This window comes from Clarias gariepinus, chromosome 11 (assembly GCF_024256425.1).
Source record: "Clarias gariepinus isolate MV-2021 ecotype Netherlands chromosome 11, CGAR_prim_01v2, whole genome shotgun sequence".
NCBI classification, from domain to species: domain Eukaryota; kingdom Metazoa; phylum Chordata; class Actinopteri; order Siluriformes; family Clariidae; genus Clarias; species Clarias gariepinus.
In genome coordinates this window covers 5344604-5367375 of record NC_071110.1, presented here as the reverse complement: position 1 = coordinate 5367375, position 22772 = coordinate 5344604, and the positions used below count along the sequence as shown (strand labels likewise).

General features: G+C 35.9%; 1 long non-coding RNA gene across 1 annotated transcript in view; it reads right to left on the bottom strand.

Moving 5' to 3' along the window:
* The window catches only part of LOC128532911 (uncharacterized), a 71532-nt gene that overhangs the window by 29494 nt on the left and 19266 nt on the right, over positions 1-22772 (bottom strand). Inside the window, exon 2 of the long non-coding RNA XR_008361327.1 lies at positions 6794-6840. This is a non-coding gene — a long non-coding RNA (uncharacterized LOC128532911). The remainder of the gene's footprint in view (positions 1-6793; positions 6841-22772) is intronic.

Below are 22772 nucleotides of genomic sequence, written 5' to 3'. Positions count from 1 at the left end.
AATTTATTTGTATATAACTGTCGTTTAACAATTGTCATTGTCGCAAAGCAGCTTTACGTACACAATCAAAAGAATTATTTAAGTTGTATGGAATGTGAATGTGTATGAATCAAAATGGTCAGATGGTCAATTCAATAGCAATGATATTCATAACATCTAATTAATGTAATTATGCCCATGTCAATTATTATTATTATTATTATTATTATTATTATTATTATTATTATTATAAATACTTTTTACACTGTGGCTCCACCCCTTCCAGTCTGCGACATGGAGGTCTTTCCTTAGAAAAATATATGGCAGCTTTATTAGTTGAGCAGATTTACAGTAACTTTGTTGGTGAAGTATGAGGGCAAAACAAACCAACCAACCAACCAAACAAACAATAATAATCAAATTGCTGTTTTATTGGAAATGATTAAAACATTTTATTGCAAACTATTCACCTTTAAGGTGATGGACAGCATTACACAACCTGCCATTGATTATTGTCATACTATATAACATCACCTTTGAAAAACTGTTTTTTATTTCAGATTGCTGGTGGAAAACCAACCCACTGGCGATATGCAGGAAAGATCCAAATATTCGCTGAAGAGGTTACAAAAGGAGCATGTGTATAGTAATAATGCAGAGATGAAGAAAAAACAAATTCAGTCACAGCAGCCTCAGAGCGTGTTCAGCCCGGTCACATTAAACTCCCTGCCATTCTATCAACAGAGCCAAGATCCCGCCAGCTCAATCTCATTGATTTATTTGAGAGGTTAAAGGGTAACTCTGCATTGATCTGCGAAGCTTTCTGACACGCCAGCAAAAGGTCTCGCTCCAGACGAATCGATGACACCTCAGAGCCGCCCGACATCTCGCTTATAAAGTAAAAGTAAAGCGACTCATCTGAAGAAATGAGCTTAAACATCTTTTATATAAGAGCACCCTGTTAGTGGGTCTCTCACTTCCAAACCACACAACACAACTCTGCAAAAACCAGCAAATGCTTCAATTAAAGCATGCTAAATTGTCTGATTCACTTAAACAAATCACACAAGATGGAGTGCTGTTGTGTTAAATATCAGCATGACTGTGCTAAGTCGAAAGATGTCACAGTTGTGCGCATATTCAACACGGCAGCACAACCCCAAGCTTATATACAACAGTCCCACATTTATTAGCAACAGATCACGATTTAGTTTGTTTCACTTTTTTTCTGCCAGCACGTATCTTTCCGCGACTGGCAGAGCTAATGATCCACGACTGACGGAGCTGGCAACAACCAGTTAGCGACGGACAGTTAGTGTATTTACCGTAGGTGAAAGTTGTTTTAAATTATTGCCAATACTAAGTAGACAAAAGGTGAGGATTAATAAGCCATGGAGGTGATGGACTATCCTGAGAAACGTATTAGATTAACTTTAGATTTTCATTTATTCAGCTTTGGAATTTCAGCTTTGCTAAGTTCTGAGATCTGGGGTTGAATCCCAAATAGAGGTAAATGGAAAAGCTAGTGCATAAACAATCCCTTGTCATACACAAAGCAGTGTCCTTGATGAGAAGGGTTAGAGAGGGATTTAGGATTCAGCCTTGTGGTATAGAAGCTAGTTAGCTTTGTGGCTTGCTTCAGGCGTAAATTAAACAACAAAGCCGGTTGCAGTTAAAAAATAATTACTAATAATTACAAATAATCATTGTTTATGATAATGTTAACAGATGTGTTCCTTGTGGAAGGTGCTCCTGCGACTGGTTTTAAATGTGGGTTTTGGCAGGTAGCTGCTCTCTCCTATTTCCAGTACCACAGATTGTACTGAAGTACTTTCCCCCATGCTATAACTAACAGTTAGTGTCATAAACTATTGTTGTATATGTACAGTATATAACTCTATGCTGTTGCCTTGTTGCCTTGCATCTCCAGGGTAGCAGTTCGATTCCCACTTTGGGGTCTGTGTGCATGGAGTTTTTATAATTTCTCCCCGTTCTTGAAGGGTTTCTTCAGGGTACACCAGTTTCCTCCTACAGTCCAAAGAAATGCAGATTAGGCTAATTAGTGTTCCCAAATTGCCCATAGTGACAATTGGGCATCAAGGTGGCAACCGAGGTGGCAAATACAATTTTGATTTCATATTTAGGTTTAATCTATTTAAAGAATCTTCTAATCATAGTTTTAATCAGAATGGTTTCAGAATGTTTTCAAATGATGGGAGAGATGATCTCTGTTTAGTTTGTAGTATCTTACTTATGTCCATTACTTACAGTAACCATAACAACAACCACGTCATTAATATTGGACAGATATTGGATAAAAGTCCATTACTGCATTGGTTTTCTCCAGCCGTCCATCCTTTTTTCCTGTGCAGGACCACCTGGAACCTGATCACACAAGGTGCGTATGCAGTCTCATGCTGGGAACATACACATATATTACGTGCAAATTGGAGATGCCAATCAGCCTACATCTTCTATCTTTAGACTGTGGAAAGAAACTGGAGCATCTGAAGGAAACCCATCAAGTATGGGGACAACATGCACACTCCATACCTTCAGGCCAGAAGCAAACTCTTAAACTTTGAGGTGCCAACAATTCTAACCTATAGACCATTATGCTGCCCCATTCAATTACTCAAAACAAAGTAAAAAGAAAAGCTATACAATCCGGACATATTTGAAGATTAAGACTCAAAAGGAAACTACAGCATCCTCCTACAAGGCAAATAACCTTATTATAATTTCTGTACAATGCTGGTGAATTAATTTGAACTATTAGTGGTTTATTTTAAGCATGATGCATTTTAAAGGTACGGTTTAGATATCACAACATCGTACCACATAAAACATAAAATCCATCATTAGCAATTCTTTGCTAGCAAACAAATACCACACATTGCTTAATACTAAGTTGTTTAGTAAATCTTGGTATTGACCAGTACCAAAAAAATCACGTATTTATTCTCGGAAAGAAATGTTCTCTATACTGTACATATATCCTAGTAAATATGTGTACGTGTTTATGTATAAACATCTGCAAATAAATATAAATATATAGTATATTTTTAAAGTTAATTTAAACTAATCTGCAAGGATTACAAGGGGAAAAAATAACATTGTTTGCAGAAACAAATGAAATTCTAATAAAATAATCCTTATGACAGTCAAACTTCTGAGCTTTATTACATTAGAGTGCAAAAGTCTGAGGCCCCACAGGAGTTTTGTAGAATTTGCATGTATTTAGGAGCAAGATAAAAAATATATATAGCGTAAAATCAACAGACAAATGGTTTGAAGAATATCTTTCTCATGACCCTGTGAATATTCAGTCCTGATCTGAAGACGCCGTTGCATGAAAGTCTGGCAGAGTTACAAGAAAAAAAAAAGTGCAGAATTTTACAACTGAGAGGATAAAAAAGACTTTCAGGGCAGTGATACAGGCTATGGGAGGACATGTAGGTTATTTCAAATATATGATATAATTTAGATTTTTGCTTCTTAGCACTATGTAGGATTTTTAAGCAAATGAAGCTGAACATACTGTATGAAGATATGAGTGGCCTTAAGGTCAAAGTTGGATTTTTGCAGAAAAACAGAACACTGTTATGAAAGTAAAAACTCCTTTTATTTCTCTATATAATTTCCTGCTACACTAATGCACTTATTCCAGTGTTTCACTAGTGCTTGGATACCATCAAGATAGAACATTTTCTCAGTACATCGGAGCCATGATCAGACTGTATGTTTCATGTCTGAAACGCTGGCCTCCCAGGAACTCCCTTAATGCCCTACACAGGTGGAAGTGGCTTGGAGTGAGGTCAAAACGACAGTTAGCGACAAGTTATCAGTCGATTTTAAGGGATCGGTATTTACGGGAATGACTGCGGCCATTCATAGATTCACGTCAATCACTTTTACACCATCATTTTTGAGAAATTTTTACCACAAGACCCATTTTACCTTGAACACCACTCATGACCAATTATAACATATCCATATCTGTTTTTGAGTAACAGTATACATTTACATTTAGGCATTTGGCAGACGCTCTTATCCAAAGCGACTTACATTTTTATCTCATTATACATCTGAGCTGTTGAGGGCCTTGCTCAAGGGCCCAACAGTGGCAACTGTTGCTACCCCTGGCCAGTATAGATACCCAAAACCCAGTGGGTGTGTGTAATCAGGTATTAGAGCAAATAAGGAATAGCAGTAATGGAGTATGGAGTGAACTTATCCACTTTGTGTTTGTTTATCATGACTTCCGGTAATCACTTCAAGATTTGTTTTTATTAACAGAAGCTGGGCAATATGTAAGAAATCAAACACTTGGGATGTGCTGTTATAGAGAAAAATAACCAGTGAGTCACTGCTGCCGCCTAATAAACCAAACTAATTTCCATATCCTGAAAGGTTTTATGTGTTTCATACCACAGCAATTTTTCTACCATTATATTTTTTATTATAGGTAAACAATGACATACTTTGATACTTTGATTTGTTTTTAGTTGCATTTAATGTTTTGGAATGTCCATGAAAAACAAATAAATAAACAAATGAATAAATGAAAGTTCAATTTAAGTTAGAATCATTGATATTTCAAACATTTCCTCATCTCTTTTTTTCTTTCTTGTTGAAGTTATTATAATGACGGGGGGAAAAATGTAGTCAAGAAATAGCAAAGTGTAAAAACTCCTTTAGTTCAATCAGAATAAAGCATTCGACAGCATGGAGGTTTGTATCTTGATATCAGGAAAAAAAAAAATGCGTAACTGAAACACTATTTTGACCCAAAACAAACAAACGAAAAAACAAAAAAACAACCCGCACATATTTACAATCCAAACCAAACCTTCCTGCTCTTCAACTGTCTTCTTCGACGACGTTAGTGAGCTCCAAGGAAAGCTAGAAGGTTGTACAGTTAACTCCCAGGGTATCATTCGGAACCATACAACCTACTACCTCAACCCGGATACACACACTTCACTTAGACTTACAGTTCACTCCCTGTTTCTGTATCACATACAAAGAAATGTGAAAAGATGTAAGACTTAGAAAAGACTTAATTTGTGTTGAACTGATTTGAAGCCAGTTTTAAGGTGTGTATACGAAAGATACAAAAAAAAACAAAAAAAAACAACCACGAGCCAGAAGCTGGTCTACCACAGAGACAGAGACCCATAGAGACGAGCTTGTGCTGTTAAGCTGTACCACAAGATCGGATCTACGGGTTAATGACAAGTGGCTGATTACTGAATTCAGGTTTGCAAATGAATAATGAATTTTAATAGATGTTATTGCATTGACCTGACACCCCGCCCCTTCCCACCATCCTACATACTTTTAACAGAGCAGGCTTGATTTCTGTTCAGGTGATCGGAATATTCTGTACTTATTAATATACAAGGGGCGTTCATGTCAAACCAGGACAAAATAAAGGTGAAAAACTTAAAGAAGTCTTCAAGCACAGTACAGTGATTAGACTCTTAACCAGTGTTGGGTGTGACAAATGATTACTTTTTTGATGTAACAAGTACTGTAATCTAACGCATTAGATCCGCAATTTAAGTACTTAGTTTAGGTATATTTTCAAAAAATGTAATCTGTTATTCAGACAATTTATGTAATCCATGAGCCATACAGCAATCATTCCCAACCTGTTAGTGTGTGTGTGTGTGTGTGTACAAGCCCCGCCCCGATACCCTGCCCCCATCTGTTATTCCTGCTGTTATACCCCTATCTCACCTATGCGGTTTGACTATACGAGGACCGACGCGCGGAAAGATAAACCCAATCACAGCACCAAGACTCGTGGTGAACCATGATGAACCGTACTTACAGTCACCGCGCAAAACCATGTAGGTGAGATAGGAGAATAAGTAGTTAACAGATTATGGTCCAAACTTGGCTGAGTGATGAAAGTAGAATAATTATAAAGGTCTTGACTAAAACAACATGCATGAGGAATCACAAAGAAGTTTTCATTTTCTGCAATGGAAAAGTACTCGAACTAGTTAATTTTATCAGAAAGTAACGCTGTAATGTAACTGATTACTTTTCAATCACAGTAGTTTTGTAATGTAATTAGTTACTTTAAAAAGTAACGTCCCCCCAACACTGGTCTTAACTGCAGTAAAACATGTAAAAGGGGGAAACATTTTAAAGAAGGCCGTACATCTGTAAATGACGTACAGTAAATGATCCAGATCCGGTGGCGCAGAGCCCACTGTAGTCGTTCACTGAACATCCAGCGGGTGAAACGCCTAATCCTTAACAATCAACACCAACTCGCAGAAGAAATGCATCTGTCCGTGTGAACTGTACAAACAATCACTCTGTACTGGGAGTTATTGCCACATCCTTCATACAGTCCTGATCTCACTCCAGGTTATAAAAGGAGTTCCTGGGAGGCCAGTGTTTCAGATGTAAAGCAGACAGGAGGATCATGGCTCCAGCATACTGAGCAAACTTTCTACCTTTCTACCTTGATTATATAAAGACATAAAGCCTGTTTTATTCCCACAATCCCACAATTAAAGGTCTCAGGTTTGACTTGAACGCCCTACATATATTTATTGGAGATGGCAGAAAAATGGCTGAAATTCACCACAAGATTAACAAGCAGTTGCCATCTGCACAGCTGGTAATACTCTAGCAACACTACTTAAGCCTGAAATGATGGAAATCAATCATCTGAATGCCAAGATTTATTATACTCAATTGTTTAAACGGTATATCACAAGCAGGAGGAGGAAAAAATAAAATCAATATTGCAAAAGCATGATGGAGAGTATGAAAGAGTATCAACGCTTACCTTAAGATCAGGTCACTCCATGTCTCTTAACTAATCATCTCATGGACCTGAAAAACAATAAATAAAAAATGAGTATTGATGAGTATCGATTTCCTTATTATCGCTGTAGTTTCTACTTAAAACATATTCTTGCTCTCTCTGGAATCAAAGATACAGAAATCAAAGCAACACATCAATACGCTCAAAACAGCTCTCGAAGATCTTAGCAAAGTCAAAAATCAAGTTGGATAATACAATCATATAGTTTACTCTGATATACTGCAATGTTAAAGTATACTTAACATGAAGAAATTCACTATTTACTATAGAATAAAACTAGTGCATTTCTCATCTGCTAGGCTACAGTAAGTACATTCAATTCAATTCAATTTTATTTATATAGCGCTTTTAACAATGGTCATTGTCCCAAAGCAGCTTCACAAAAAAAAATTAAAGATTTTTTTTTTTTTTTTTTTTTTAGAAAAGAAAAGAAAATATTTGGAAGTGTGTATGTGTGAGAAAAATGTGTCTAGATAATAATTAAATGAATAAATGATGAATGAAATGTCTCTGATGAGCAAGCCAAGGGTGACGGCGACAGTGGCAAGGAAAAACTCCCTGAGATGGCAATAGGAAGAAACCTTGAGAGGAACCAGACTCAACAGGGAACCCATCCTCATCTGGGTGATAACAGATAGAAATAACATCAAGTGTGTTGTGCAGGTGAAAGTTCAATATATCAGAAGTTGTGTAGATTCAGTTCAGCAGTAGGTGCAGAGGGCAGATGGGGTCTGGATCACTGGAAGCACAGGAGCAGGATGTGTAGCTCCAGCCATCATAAAGCAGAATCTAGCTGGAGCAGGTCCTTTTCAAGATGCCTTAGAAACCTCGCAGGGTTGGCCTTTGTCTACTGAAGCTGGCACAATCTCCAGATGCCTCGGGATGGGTAGAAAAGTACAGAACAGATGGAGAGAATTAGCGTAGTTGCCATTCAGGATAGATGTACTGGAGTATGAGGTTATGGGATGAGTTACGCGTATGCCAGATCCGCAAGATGTGCACTAGTTTAGCATTTCTATAAATATTTGCTGGAAAATGCTCTACTGTGTCATTAATATTATAGCATTTATGACTCTCATATTTAGGAGTATTTTATTACACACTAGTGATTCTAAATATAGTTAGAGGGAAGTATGCTAGTGTGGCTTCTGGTTTAAATAAGGTACCTCGGCATAAGAATTTAATTCATTCCAGATTTCTTGCTGTGAAAATTTCATATTGCGAAACAGATAGGGCAGAAGGCAGATAATTCGTTCTGGGTGCACAAAATATTACAAATATTACCAATATTCAACACTGTAATTATATTTTTGCAAATAAAAACAATCAAAACATTTTAAAAAGACATGAAAATGAAGTAAAATCTGACATATATAGACATTAAACCTCACATAACCTTTATTTATGATCCCACTTGGCAATGAAACTGAAAACAAGTCCCTTTTCTTCTTGCTACTATACTTGTCCTAAGATTCTTAGGGCCTATGGTGCAAGCTATGTCTTCACTAAATCTTGCATAAAATGCAAAAAAGACACAAACAAAAACGTAAACTCACTTTGCTTGGCTTTCCAATGACGCAAACATGTTGTGAACGGCTCCCGGACGTATGCGCAACTTAGTCGGTTCGTTGGCTCTTATGCGGAAAACGTTTCCTATATCGAGGCAAATTTCTTGCGAAATTTCAATTATAAAGGCAAAAATCCATAAGGGCGCGTTCGTGTGCTTAGGTACCGCTGTACTGTAGAGAATTAGGCTAGTGTGGTTTGTCAAAAAAAGTAATAATCTTAATAAATTGTTTATGCATGTAAACACACATATTACTGGATCAGCATCTTTGTAAACAGTTATAAACCAAAACAACCCTGTAAAGATCCTTGTACACAGAATTATTTCAATCGCATTGAAGAAATATTGTCCATGAACTACTTTGTCCATGTAGTTATCGGTAAGCTTTAATCTATGCATGATTTTACCGTTAGCTCATTTAAAAGTCGAGATCCAAACACCATCGTGGAATGCCGTCAATTTAGCTGTTTATCTGAAAGAGAAACTATCAGCAGAACTCCTAGTGCTATTCGTCCACAGGGCAGCGTTACAAACACCGAAGAGTCACTCGGTTCATAACAATTACTCAGACATATGACAGGACTCATGACTCATGCACTCCATCGCATTTCACCTAGTTAAAAGACTCGGCAAAGATCTGAATCCTATTAAAGTCACACGCACATGCAAAAATTAAATATCTGGAAGATGCATCAGTCTTTTCCAAATCTGTCTGGCTGATAGCCATGAGCGAAGGCAAGAAGAAGAAGAAAAAAGAAAAAAAGTTTGGATCTCTTTCATGACAAATTGAGAGAAAAGCATACGTAGGCCAAAGTCTGGATTGACAACTGGGTTAATGGGTTCATGTGAGCTGTTTCAGGACTCGTTTTTTATTTCCTTTCACTCTAAATGCAATTTATTGACCCAGTGTGTCTGAAAGGGACTGGAAAAAGTGCACATCTGTCTTTACCTTTCTTATATATGTCTCTATCTATCTGTTTCTGAGACAGGAAAAATGACGACAATGTTAAGACAGGAAAGGGGTCAATATACAGTATTGCAGTCGAGCTGTTTTATAATAACATAGAAGACACAACAAAACAGAACAATTAAGCAATAAATCATAAGGGCATCATCATTAGGTATATGAGTATGATGAGGATGATTATTATGATTATTATTATAATTATTCACCTTATTATGCTTATTATGCTTATTATTAATATTACAGTAAGAGAGGAAAGCACCTGCATGTATCATACATACTGTAGATAAACAGCTCTTATAGAAAAATCTCATTAAACATACATTATGTGCTTATAGGGTCTCTTTTTGCTCCTACATTTAACAAGAAACATGTACTGTATTAATTAACATAGGTTCTGTCTGATATTCGCGTTTAGTTTTCACAGTGTGGCTCAAAGTACAAGAAGTCTATAACTAAAGTACATAATGGTGCAAAATATACAAATTCATAAACGTTCATATCTGAAACTTTCCTTTCCCTGTGTCACGTTCCTGAGTCTGCTCCCTATCAGCTTTAAAGTTTAAGATATCATATTACATGACGTTTGCACACATATGCTGTCAGAGACAGGTAAATGTACTGTAAGTGTACAGTAAGTAGTTTATCCACCTATACACATGATCAAGTACAGTACAGCCAAGCAGGAACCCTAATACTGGATGTAATGACTAAGTGATGATGCTCAACATCAGGTTTTTAAAAGATAGTCTGCCTTTAATAAAATGATATTATGATCAAAATGAATTAATTTTCTAAACACAATGTTGCAAACACAACCTTAAAACAACCAAATTTTAACCTTCATTTGGAACATGTATTTCATTAAGCGTCCCTTAAGTTTCTTACAGGCACTAGAATTCCAGAAGATGGGCACAACAGCTTCCCACAACACAACATGGGCACAGTTTTAAATTCTTCCCTGTACTATGTAGAAAAAAGTTGAGGACAATAAACCATGGAGGTGGCGGACCGTCCTGAAAAACTCACCATATTTACTTTATATTTCCACTTATTCCGCTTTAAAATATCAGCTTACTGTATGTCCAGGGTCTGGTGTTTTAATCTCATGTATTGTTAAATTTAATGCAACCCACTATGTAGAATGTATAATCTCGTGTTCTTCACACCAAGTAGTGCCCTTGATCAGGATGGCATTTGGGATTCAGCCTTGTGTTTGTAGCTTCTCTCGTAATGAAATAAGAACAAATTAGAAGCAATTACTAAGGAGAAAGTGTGTTGTTTAAGATGACATTCAATTATCAGATGTGTTTTCTTGCTGAAAGTCCGTCGTGACTGGTTTTGAATGGGTAAAAAGTTACATGTTGTTGATCACCTGGGGTTGTGTTTGCTTAGTACCAAAACCTGCTTCGATCAGATAGTTTCTATTATGTTTGTTCACAATAAAACCTAGAATTAAAATATATGGGCTACCTAACTTGTGCACATGATTTATTTTCTACATTCAATATATATGTGCTGATCTTAAAGGTTACCATTGCTAGCATCTACTGGAGTTACTATCCAGCTAGCTAGCATACCATGGATTAGCAGTAAAGCTAGGATGTGAAATTTACTACCAAACAAAATTAATACATTTTTTTTCTTATGGTAAAGATAATCCCTTACAAATGCCATTTGTTTCGGTGACTTCTGAAGATTTTTTTTCAAAGCATATCAATAATTTGCATTAAAAACCCAAAGGTACAGATGTTTTAAGCAGCACAGACAACACATGTCAAGAGAAAAAGGAAAGATGCTTTATTCATGTTTTAAGTGATTTATATGATTGCAAATTGTAAATAATATTTTAAAATAAGATAAATCACTTAAAACATCAATAAAGCCCACAAAATCTAAAGTGGTTAGAAACTCACATTGATCCAACCCACTATAACTATAATTTACATTAAAACACCACACACACGTGATATATATCATTTATCATATATATATATATATATATATATATATATATATATATATATATATATATATATATATATATGTAACCAATATAAAAAAAACTTCTTATCTAATGTACTAATTCTATGCTAAAAAATGTATTATATAAATAAAGAAAATGTTACAATTTTGTCTAAAATGGGTAAGCACATTTTCAAATGAAAATTATATTTTTTTCATTATTACAATTATTAAACAGTGTTTTACAGTTTTGCTTTAAATGCATCCCATTTAAATCACTTGCCATCTCCAGGGATATGGGAATAACTCTAAGCGACAGGTTTTAAAATGCAGTCAAAAGTAATAAAAAAGTACATCGTTCAAGATCAGGACATTTTTCAAGTCAAAAAATCAAGTCAAGACAAGAGCTCTGGCCAAAAGATGTGAAATATGAGATGGAGGAGAAAGGGGCGGGGCTTCCATGTAATATCAGAGAGCTGAAAACATCTGCACAACTGTCAATCATTCTGCTTTCCCATGTCTGTCGGCTCGTGTAACAAAACGTACTGCTCAGTACTCATCATGCAAAAAGTTATAAAAAAAATCGATATAAAAATCACCTCTTCAGTTATTGGTTAAACTTGTTCATCAGACTGGTGAATATTTTCGTGCCTATGAAACCTGAGGTGAACACGGGAAGGGTCTTTGGTCAAACCCCCTCCTCTTTGTAAAGTGACCCGATACCACAAACCTAACAAGCCGAGATCTGCCTGGGAGATGAGCCAAGAAAGTGACATTGTTTGACCCAGCTGCCAATTAAAGCTCCTGCACCATGCCAGACTAAACACGGTCACCATTTTAGCACGGCTTGGGGCGGCAGCTGCTGGATTTGGTGTCGTGGGTTTAAGCAATGAGGGGGAAATAGTGGGGGTCCTTTTGGAGGGCACATCCGAATGGGCACAGCAAACACATAGCAACCTGTATCAGGCCTCACACACACAGGCACATGGAGTAGTGCGTCCAACACTGGGTTAGAGAGTTCTAAGAAACCTGAAAGAAAGGATTTGGCTTCAGAGTGATTAAATGTAAATCAACACAACTGGGAGTTTGGGGATAATTTATAAGTGGCGTCCCACCCATAAGTGCTGCATTCCTTGGCATTGGAGATATAACTGTTCAGTCTAATTGCACACTGTGCTTTTAACCACTTTTTTTTTTTTTTTTTGCAGTAAATTATGTGAAACTGATTCAACAATACAGTGAGAATATTAGTGTTTCGGCTTTACCTTATTGTCTCTGGGTGATAGCATTAATTTACTCGCCAATACCAATAAAAGAGCAATGATAAATAACACCGCTTTCTTTTGAAAACTGCTCCAGATCCTTTTAATGCTCTCGAAATGCTGAACCCTTAAAAAATTGCTTTTGTCAATATCCAAGCTTTCAGCTTTAAACATTTAAAGTATTTAAACCCAAACAAGCTTTAGTGCTTGGCCTTTAAAAAAAAAAAAAAAAAAAAACATGTAGCATGGATGAAGATTTTTTTCGTAATTTTTTTTAACTTAATTATATTCCCAGTTGTGAACCGAATGCTGATCGACGCACAGCGCGCAACGGTAATTGCTTTCTAGCAAACGAATTGGCGGTGGAGATTTTATCTCATTAATACAGAGATGTGAGGAAGGCGAACGAATGAAATGCTTTTTTTCCCCAAAATGAACCTGCTGTGAATGGTGAGGAAAGTTAGAAGAGATCAGTCGGTAATGTGACATGATAAACAAGTTCAGATTCATTAAAAAGCTATCACCTACTAAAGTGTGTACTCCCCGCTAGTCTTTTAAAGTTTTCACTGATAATGGTAGAGCAGGATGAAAAGAGTTTAGGATGAATATGTTTCTGTTTGCCTGCATCTTGTTCTTTTCAACTCCTTTTTTACAGTCACTACATGTACATGGCATTGTGTCCAATTAATTGTGTTAGTCTGACTAAAACTTCTTGCAGACATTTCAAATAAATGTAAAGATGTAAGTCTGGATGAATTCGTACTAAATCAAACTTGTCAAAGTCAGACTAGCAGAACCAGATAATGCAGTTGGGAGTCAAACTTCTCCTTGAACGTATAACTCAATTAGACTAGGCGCTCCGCACATGCTCGCCAGTTCCCAATCCGGGCTTTGACCCAGAAGTTGAGCAAAATGCATAGTGACATCAGAAGAAGCTGCTAACCATGTGCCGGTGTCATCTATTCTATTCAATTCAATTCAATTTTATTTGGATAGCGCTTTTAACATTTGTCATTGTTTTAGGCAGCTTTACACAATCAAAAGAATTATTTAAGTCTGTAAGGAATGTCAATGTGTATGAATCAGAATGATTGGATTGAATCATCTGCTTTCAGATAACACCATAAACATAAAGAATAGCGTGTATCTTCAAAAAGTAGAGCGTAAAACACTGTACAAAAAAGTACAGAGCTGTAAAGTTCAACATGCTGCCAGGTTGCCACTATAGCTTATTTGTTTGTGGAATTTGCCAATTCAATGCTAACAAGCTGAAAAGGGGTACTGTATATTGCTACCTACTGTAGCGGAGTCAAACATACTGTACGTTGACAGATTAATCAATTCTCCTGCGGTGCTTGTAAAACGGGACAAGGACAGTAGTCCAATTAAATGGCCTGGTCGGGGTCGACTTAACTGAGCAAACGAAATTCGAAATGAAGTTAGAACCAAGCAAAAGGTTATATAGCGAATAACTGTAAGGTAAATTTAAGAGAAAGTTGCAAACAGAGCCAACAAGACAATACACAGGGGGTCATACACAGTACATCCAAACAACAAATCAACAACCAACGCGTTAACAAAACAAAAGCACCGATCTGCAAAAAATAAGGTAGACACTTTGAGTTTACAAAGGCTTCCGTTCCAATGGCTCTCTAATTGTGAAGGAATTGGTGTCATCCATCTGGACCTGGAGATGGAGGAAATGACACGACCATCACAGCACCAGCAGAGTCACTGTAACAGTGTCTCAATAAAGATAGAAATATATACTGCATGCTTTAGAGGACGTAACACCTTCTTCCTTAAGAATTAAAATCACGTTCATATTTTTTGACATCATCTAAAGTTCACATCCAAAGTTACTGTAGATGTACAGTAACTTTACTTTTTCCTACATCTTCACAATGAGGAGTTTACAATTTGTGGTTTCTCATTAACATGTCAAGCTGCCCAATTTTGTTTTTGTTCCCAAATTGCGCATAGTGTGTGAATGAGCGTGTGAATGTTGACCAGAGGTCCAACCATGGTCATAAAAATGGGAATAAATACAATGTACAAATACAATACAATGGTCACCATTGGCCTCCGCGGTCCCTAGCTGGTCCTACTGTAGATGGATAGATGTATGGATAGATATATATTTAGGTAAGTACTGTACTTATACTTTTACTTGATTATTGAGTTTGTGTGCTTCTTCTGCTTCTGGGTGACGGTAAATTCTGCTTCTTCACACCACTTAATGGTCGATTATTTTATTATAACCACCCCCGCCCAAGTGTTCCTTACTCATCACAAAGTGATAAAAGTATTAAAGTACCCGACACTTTCCTAATGTTCAATCCTATTAGTCCTGAATAATCCAAATAGCTCTGATTGCGATGAATAATTGAGCAGAACATCCCTGCCAGTTATAGATTCATTTTCTCTTCTAAAATGGCAGCCAATATGAGACCCTTCAATTACTGCACTGTGACTATCACAGACCACACTCTGCTTTTCAACACATCACATTCCTGATACTTCTGGCATTGTGGCATTGTTCATTGTTCAAGAGAATATCACCACTGACAAAGTAAAAACAACAGCTCGGAGCACATAAAGAAATCCATATTCATAAAATAGATAAACATATTATCTATTACAGGTTAGCTTTGATGCATGAGAATATTTTAAGCCCTCTGGGTCTGCACTTAGTTGTGTTTTGTTTTGTCCATGGGCACTTTAAAATGAAAAAAAAAATCCTAATGAAGATGGGTAGGACAGCACAGAAAATGGAGACCCAGCAGAGGAACAGCACATCCACCGCAACGCACACCGGGCTAAATGAGCTGCTCCATCCCTGAAGGAGAAAGGCTAATGGAAAGCCTGCTGAAATGCATCAGAAGAAAAGCACGGGTCAAGTGAGGGGAAGGATTCCTCGGGGGTGGAATCAAAACAAATAGCAGCGTGAAACTGATACTTTTCAGCTGCGCACATTTCTGCGGTCTGATACCGACCTCTGCTCAGGAGAAGAACCGTACCGCTCGGAAATAGATCCGGACCCCAGGGAGAACAAAATATGATACGATACAGTGAAAACGGAGTACATTACAAATATTTATGGCGACCGAATTCACTTACATTTGCCTGAACCATGCCAACACACTGTAGTGGACTGTAGTTATGAATACAGTCCCTAGCAAGTAAGAAAATATTGAATCGTTTACTGAAATTCAATTCTGTTGTGATTTTAAAAAAAAATCATTGTTAAACTTTTTATTCTGATTGGTTATACGGTAAAGTTTTGATTTAACTGTAGTTCGCTTAACATTCTAATATTAATACTAAACCTTATTGTGTAAACTCCACATTTACTGTATAAAAACACATTTAAACCAATTTACAGTAATCACTGATATGTGTGATTATATTTAGTATTTATGGAATGTGTCTTCTGTGTTAGCACAAACTGTACAGTTCTTTATTTATTACTATTTTTAAAGAAATTCAAATCTATAAAAATCTCATGTCTATTCACCAGCTACTTGGTTCTCTACATACTGTAGTAGTCAGGCAGTAAACTAAAATTCAAGTAGCTGAGTTTAACTCTCAGGTCCACTGTGGACTGGATACAAGCAATTGTTTGTGAGAACAGTTTATCATTATATCCACTGTTTGTTTTTATATCCGATTATTTTATAGTTGTGTTGATATTCCACAGGTCAAGATCAGAATATGAGAATATTAAACAAAACATGCGAAAGCTGGCAATGCTGCCAAATATCTACGACGGTGTGCGAGGAACATTTGCATATTTATTGTAATACTTAAATAACTGTGCTCTTGCTACACTATTTTAAAAGCCAAAGCTTTATAAATGTCTTTATATGTTTTGAGCAAAAAGTGCTTATTGGTAGATACTAATTTACAAGTCCCAAACCTTAAACACATTCCACAGAACCATTAATCTATAAAAAAGTGGCGCAACTGTAACTCTGTCTAGAAAAAAAGGATCCACCAAAAAAGCAACCAAGGAAACAAGGGCTACTCTGATGGTGAATGGGGCAAAGTAGTGCAAATACAGTAACGATCATGGCAGACAATCCTGTGAACATTCAGTGAGTGGATCGCCTGATCCTTGTAAATCGACAGTTAACAAGTCATTTCCACATGCTTTGGCCATCAAAAGAGCTCCCTGGAGGCCAGCATTTAGGGCATTGCTAGCTCAGTGGTAGGTTTCTTGCCTACCACGTGGAAGGTCCGAGTTCGATTTCCCAGCCATTGCCCAAACCCCGGCCAATGGATGCAGTGCCAATCCCTATCCGTGATAAAATGGGAGGGTTATGTCAAGAAGGGCAGCCCAGGTAAAACTTGTGCCAAGTTGTGCGGATTAGTTGGTCCGATGTGGCGACCCCTCAACAAGAGCAGCCCGAAAGTCTAACAACAACAACTGAGAAGCCCGAAGCAGGCTGACCAATCATGGCACTGAGAAAACTTTCTACCCTTATGGTGTCCAAGCACTAGTGAAAACCTGGGATCGGTGCATTAGTGTAGCAAGGGATTATATAGAGAAATAAATGCTCTGTTATTTTACACAACCAAAAGTCTCAGTTTGGTTTGAACTCCCTCGTAATTGAAAAAGAAATGCAAAGGATATGGTACTTACTATACATACGGTCTCTGAGGTACAAAGGATGTTAAATACCAAGAAAGTCAAACTCGACAGCAACAGCAACAACACACAGCTGCCAAACGAAACAAGTCCGGGACAAGGTTACGGAAACTATATTTTTGTCTAATTGTATATGCCATTTATATTTCCTTCAAACTTCAAGAAACACCATGGAATCCTTCATTAAAAAGTTGAACTGTAAAGAAACACTCCGAAATGTAAAGTCTGATTCTTCATGTTATTATAAAACTGCAGCTACACATAAAAAATGCAGTACATTATAATTTAAAAAGACATTACTTCTAATACTCTTCGCTAGTCAAAATAGCTCCAGGAAAATTGGCGCAATCGTTAGAAATCACAGATTATAAAACATTAACCAAAGTCTTATACTCCTGAAACTAAATCACGATAGCCTTTAGTTACACACGTTTAAAAAGAAACAAAAAAGAATAATTTATACAGGTCCATGTCATTTACTAACTCAAACACACTCCATACAGGTTACGCTAAGTTCAGCATGACCGAAAAGGAACAGGCAAAGTGTAAAACCTTCACGCCTGGCGTTTTCTGTGTTCTTCCCCTGCTGTGCTACATGTCCTCGGCTCCTTTTGTGTTACCGTTAACCCAATAAATCCCACCAAAGTGGCCGTTCTTTCGAGTGCCATCCATCCCACAGCTTATTGTGACAAGCCTTTGTCCTGAACAATAGGCTGAAAAGGGTTAAGTCATCGAGGGTGCTTCCCAACTTCCCTTCAGCTGCTTCTCACTTTCTGGTCTCTTTTCTTTTACTTTTTTTTTTTTTCCACATGATCCACACCACTGATCCCTCGTCTTCTATTTCAGTATACACAAAAAAGATTGTTTGTATTTTACTGATTCACTGGTTGTCCAAATAGGTTTTATTCAAGGGACCTTAGAGATAGAGTAATGTTTAAGAAAGAATAAGTGCAGTACGTAGAAATGCAGAAATTGTTGGTAGGATTTATAAAACCAACCATTTAATCTTAATAACTATTCTAGAAGTATTTTAAAATGTTAACTTTCAGCAAAAGGTACAACAAAGTTTTAATACTTTATAGGGTACTAACTAAAATATATATATAAATATATAAAAATGTATAAAAAGGACCTTTCCAATTTTTTTAATACTTCTTGAAATTCATTTTTTTGTTGTCTCATTCATTTCATTATGTAACAACTCAAGACCTGTATATATAAATGTAAATTTCCAATTGAAAAATGTAAAAATATATATATTTTTTTTCTAAGGTACTGACAATACTGACAATTTAAAGTTGTAAGGTGGTTCTTCGCCTGATTAAGGGTTAAAGTTGAACATCCTTATCATAGCCAATACCAGAGATCTAAAGTCTTAATGTGGTTTTTCCAGATTCCCAGATTAAACAATCAGTCTAGACTGATGTTTATTGTCCAGAGTATGTTTTTTCTTTGTTTTTGTTTTTTTTGTTTTTTTTAATGGCATGACATTGATAGTAGCTTGGTATCCCTAATAAAAGCCAGAATAAACTAACTTAAGACAGCATGCATCTTTGGAACATCAACTTTATTTTGGGTTGATGCTCCATCAAGTAATTAATTAAAGACCAAACATTATGCAAGTGCGGCTCTGAACATTGTTAGGAATGGACATTGTTGTAGAAAAATATTCAACCTCAGGGTTGCATCAATAATCAGAATTAGTACTGTACATGTATGAACTACATGTTTTAAGAGTTTTATCTTTCTAAACAAGAAAAAAGTTTTTAATTGATTAATGAACAGCATGCACTTTACTGGCCTCTATTATTTCCTCTGTTGAAGTTAGTAAACAGCGATTGCTGCTGAGAAGTCCTTTAAAAAGACTTTTCTATGTTGAAAAATTTTGTGACAGCTTTAACTCTGACTTCTCTGACACTGGAGACTCCTTCCATAAATATAAAATAATTGTAACCTTACAGACAACATCATTGGATCAGTAATTACCGTATATCAGTGTTTTGTTGCCTGGTCATAGTGAAACTTAATGTTGATCCAGTAGCATAATGTTTAGAGTAACTCATTATTATTCATTTTGTAAATGTCGATTGTTTCAGATAATTATGTACTTAGAGAGGAAGGACTCATTTACAGTACTTATTAAAATGAGATACATTTTACATTGTTTACTTCTTATCAGTTTTTATTATTCTTATTTACAAAATGTACAACATTTTTAAAAGCCAGCCCAGCTGATTGCACTGTTTGCCACAATATTGCTTGGTAAATTCTTTTAAATTGTGAATTGATGTCAAAACCTGGTAGCTCTTACAAAAATTTTTTGTATTCCATATCACAATATAGAAATACAGTATTAAAAGTAAACTTTAAAAATGTCAAATACTTCAATATTATTATTATTATTATTATTTTTATTATTATTATTATTATTATTATTATTATTATTATTATTATATCAATGTTTACCATTTAGTTCCAGTTCCATAATATTAAGAAAAGCAAATAAATAAAATTAAGGTGCAAAATTAAATTAAGCTGACAAATAAAAGTGTATAATTCATGGTTTCATTTATTACAAATTGAAATGTACCGTTTTGTTAAGATTATTCATGATGAGAATTGCAGGAAATAAAAGTGCTATGCAAAAAATACTAATAAGATACAAATCAAATGCATTTAATTCCAAGCTGGTATTTTAATATCAATCTTTTTTTTTGTTTTTTTGTCTATGCAATACCATATAAATGTTTAAGGTTCAACTTAATTTTCTTTTTTTTATGTTGATGTTTAGCAATAAATGTTTGGTTGTCCCTCAAGTTTAATGATTTTAAGCTGCTGTTTTGCCTAAGCGATAGAAAAAAAAAACTGTGTGTGTGTGTGTGTGTGTGTGTGTGTGTGTGTGTGTGTGTGTGTGTGTGTGTGTATGAAGGAGAGAAAGAGAGAGAGAGCAGGTGAGCTGCAGTGTGTCCTAGGTTTCCCACGATCCTTCGTTAAAAAGGCCGCAGACAAGCCATCTGTCTCACTCTCTGTCACTGTGTGGTGTGTTGTGCATGTGTGTGTGTGTGAGTGTGTTTGTCTGTGTGTGACATGTATGTGGGACCCAGGCAACATTCCTTCATCAAACTACAGAATATCCACTTATGATTCATCGTTCATTTGCTCAAATGCAAATAATAATAATAATAATAATAATAATAATAATTGAAGAAATTGAAGGAAATTGAAGGATGGTGGTCTTCATATCCTTCAGTAATTTCACAGCTTGCTCAAATTTGGCATGAAGAAAGTAACAAAATATTATCAGTGGTTTGTTCAGAAAATTATTCCAAAAGTCCATCTAAATAAATATTTCCTTATAAAATAAAAAATAAGAAATGCAACAGCAAACTTCCCAGCTATCAAAATTAATAAAATCACTAATGAAATTTGGGGGTTTGAGTTTCATATCTAATGTTACATTCTTTTTGTTATTCTTGTTAGACTTAAAAAAAAAAAAAAAACTGAAATATGGGTAAATGAAAATGTCACATGTACAATCTGTGTTTAAATGTCTAAGCTAAGCAAACCAACATCAACATATGCATTAATACCCCCACCCCCCCCAACAAAAATCTTTTATACATACATTAAACAGTCAGAATAAGATACACCATTTTAGTCTCTATGTAGTGTTTAAAATAGATATTTTTATACAGTATATAGCCACTATATGTGATGTAGTTTCAGGAAACGGTAAAAAGCCTTAAAAATCAAACAGCAAATAAATGAAAATGCAAAAAAAATATAAAATAAATAAATAGAATCCAAATAAATTAACAGCACCAAGACTGCTTCAGCTAACTAAACTCTGAAACTAAAAAATGCAACTACTCTTGTGATTATATGTACATTATTTCATCAGACATGCCACAGAATTCATTTCATAAATTATTAAACAATGTACAGTATACACACAAAATTTATTCTGCAGCTTTAAGCTGAGGAGGAGGTCAGGACTTTTCAGCTTAATCCATATGACACACAAAATACAATTAATTTGGACAGATTTTTGGGCGAAATACAAATAAGGAAACAATAATTATATTGTGTTTTTTTACTTTAAAATAAATTAGTTATTTTCATTTTCCCATACTTTTAAATGTGTATACGTTTTAAGTTTCACAACAAAGTTTTTTATGGGTTAAACTTAGCATTTAACCAAATCGCCTGTGTGTTCTTTAAATTTTGATAACTTTTTTAAAAGATAATGTGCAGTTCATTTAACAGAATATATTGCTGGTATTTTATTTGACCAAATCATTAAATTAGCACTCTTTTTAAAATACTCATAAATCAAAAGTTGACTCATTAATTATAAAGGGTATAAAGATACTTTGCAGTAACCCATCATGATTGCACTCTTGAGATTTCTTTAGGGTTTTACACAGCTAAATTAATATAAAAAGTTACAAACGTTTATGTATTCATGCTACAAATTTTCTTGAACTTTGTTATTTTTATCACTGCTATTTGCCTCGATGTGTTTGCCTTTAATTGCTCGCTTTTCTTACAGTTTACAGGATGTACAGATTGATTATTGTTTGTTCAAATTCACAATACATCAATCAAATAATCAACCAATCAATTATCAATAAATATATCCTTTATGGTAATTTTTTTTCACGATCTCTTGAACAGTAGATTCTTTAAAAAAAAAATTGCAGCAAAAAAAAAAAACGAAGAAGAAGTGTATAATAAAGGCCAAATTTAGTGGTTTCACCAGTGCAATAATCAGTTATTCCAGTGCCTGCAGCATGATACCATTTAAGATGTAAATGTTTGTTTTCTGATGCACCACCCTAATGTTATTTTTCTTATTTTTTTATGATCATCTATGCCGTTTTCCTCACCAACTCATAACCTTCTCGAAGAATTTCTGGATAAAAACCGACTGATAAGATATAAAATTAGTTCATGAATAAGGTCATGCGATACGCTTCCCCCTGCCACCATTGTTCCTCTTTTATGTGATAAGAACCTCGTGCATGTTTTTCCTCCGAGCTCACGGGCTGGCTGAGAGCATGAGAACGAAACCTCCTCAATAGCAGCAGCCTCATATTTGGTGAGTAACCATGGAAGCAGAAGCGCGCTGCCTCTGCCCTCCTTACCTCCCCGCACCCGTGGGTCGTTCCCTCACTGAAAAAAGGGGCACGCCTCACTTTCTTCCTCCTGACCCAACTCGCCTTTCTCCTCCGCAAAGGCCAACGTTGCCGGGCACCGCCGGTCTACCGGTCTAGACGTGTCTGCGTGGTCCGGCGTTGTTGTAGAAAGTCCCTTGGCTTAGAGGAGAGTGAAGCAGAGGGGCGACAGAGACGCCGGTTTGAAAAGGAGCCCTGTCTGATTTGGCTAGAGTGGCCATTCTGTCATCGATCGGGTGAATATCGAACCTTCTCTCTGTGTATGTGTGAAATGGATAGCTTAGCAAGCATTTTTTTTTAAATCAAGCTCATATTAGAAGCCATCTCTCTCTCTCTCTCTCTCTCTCTCTCTCT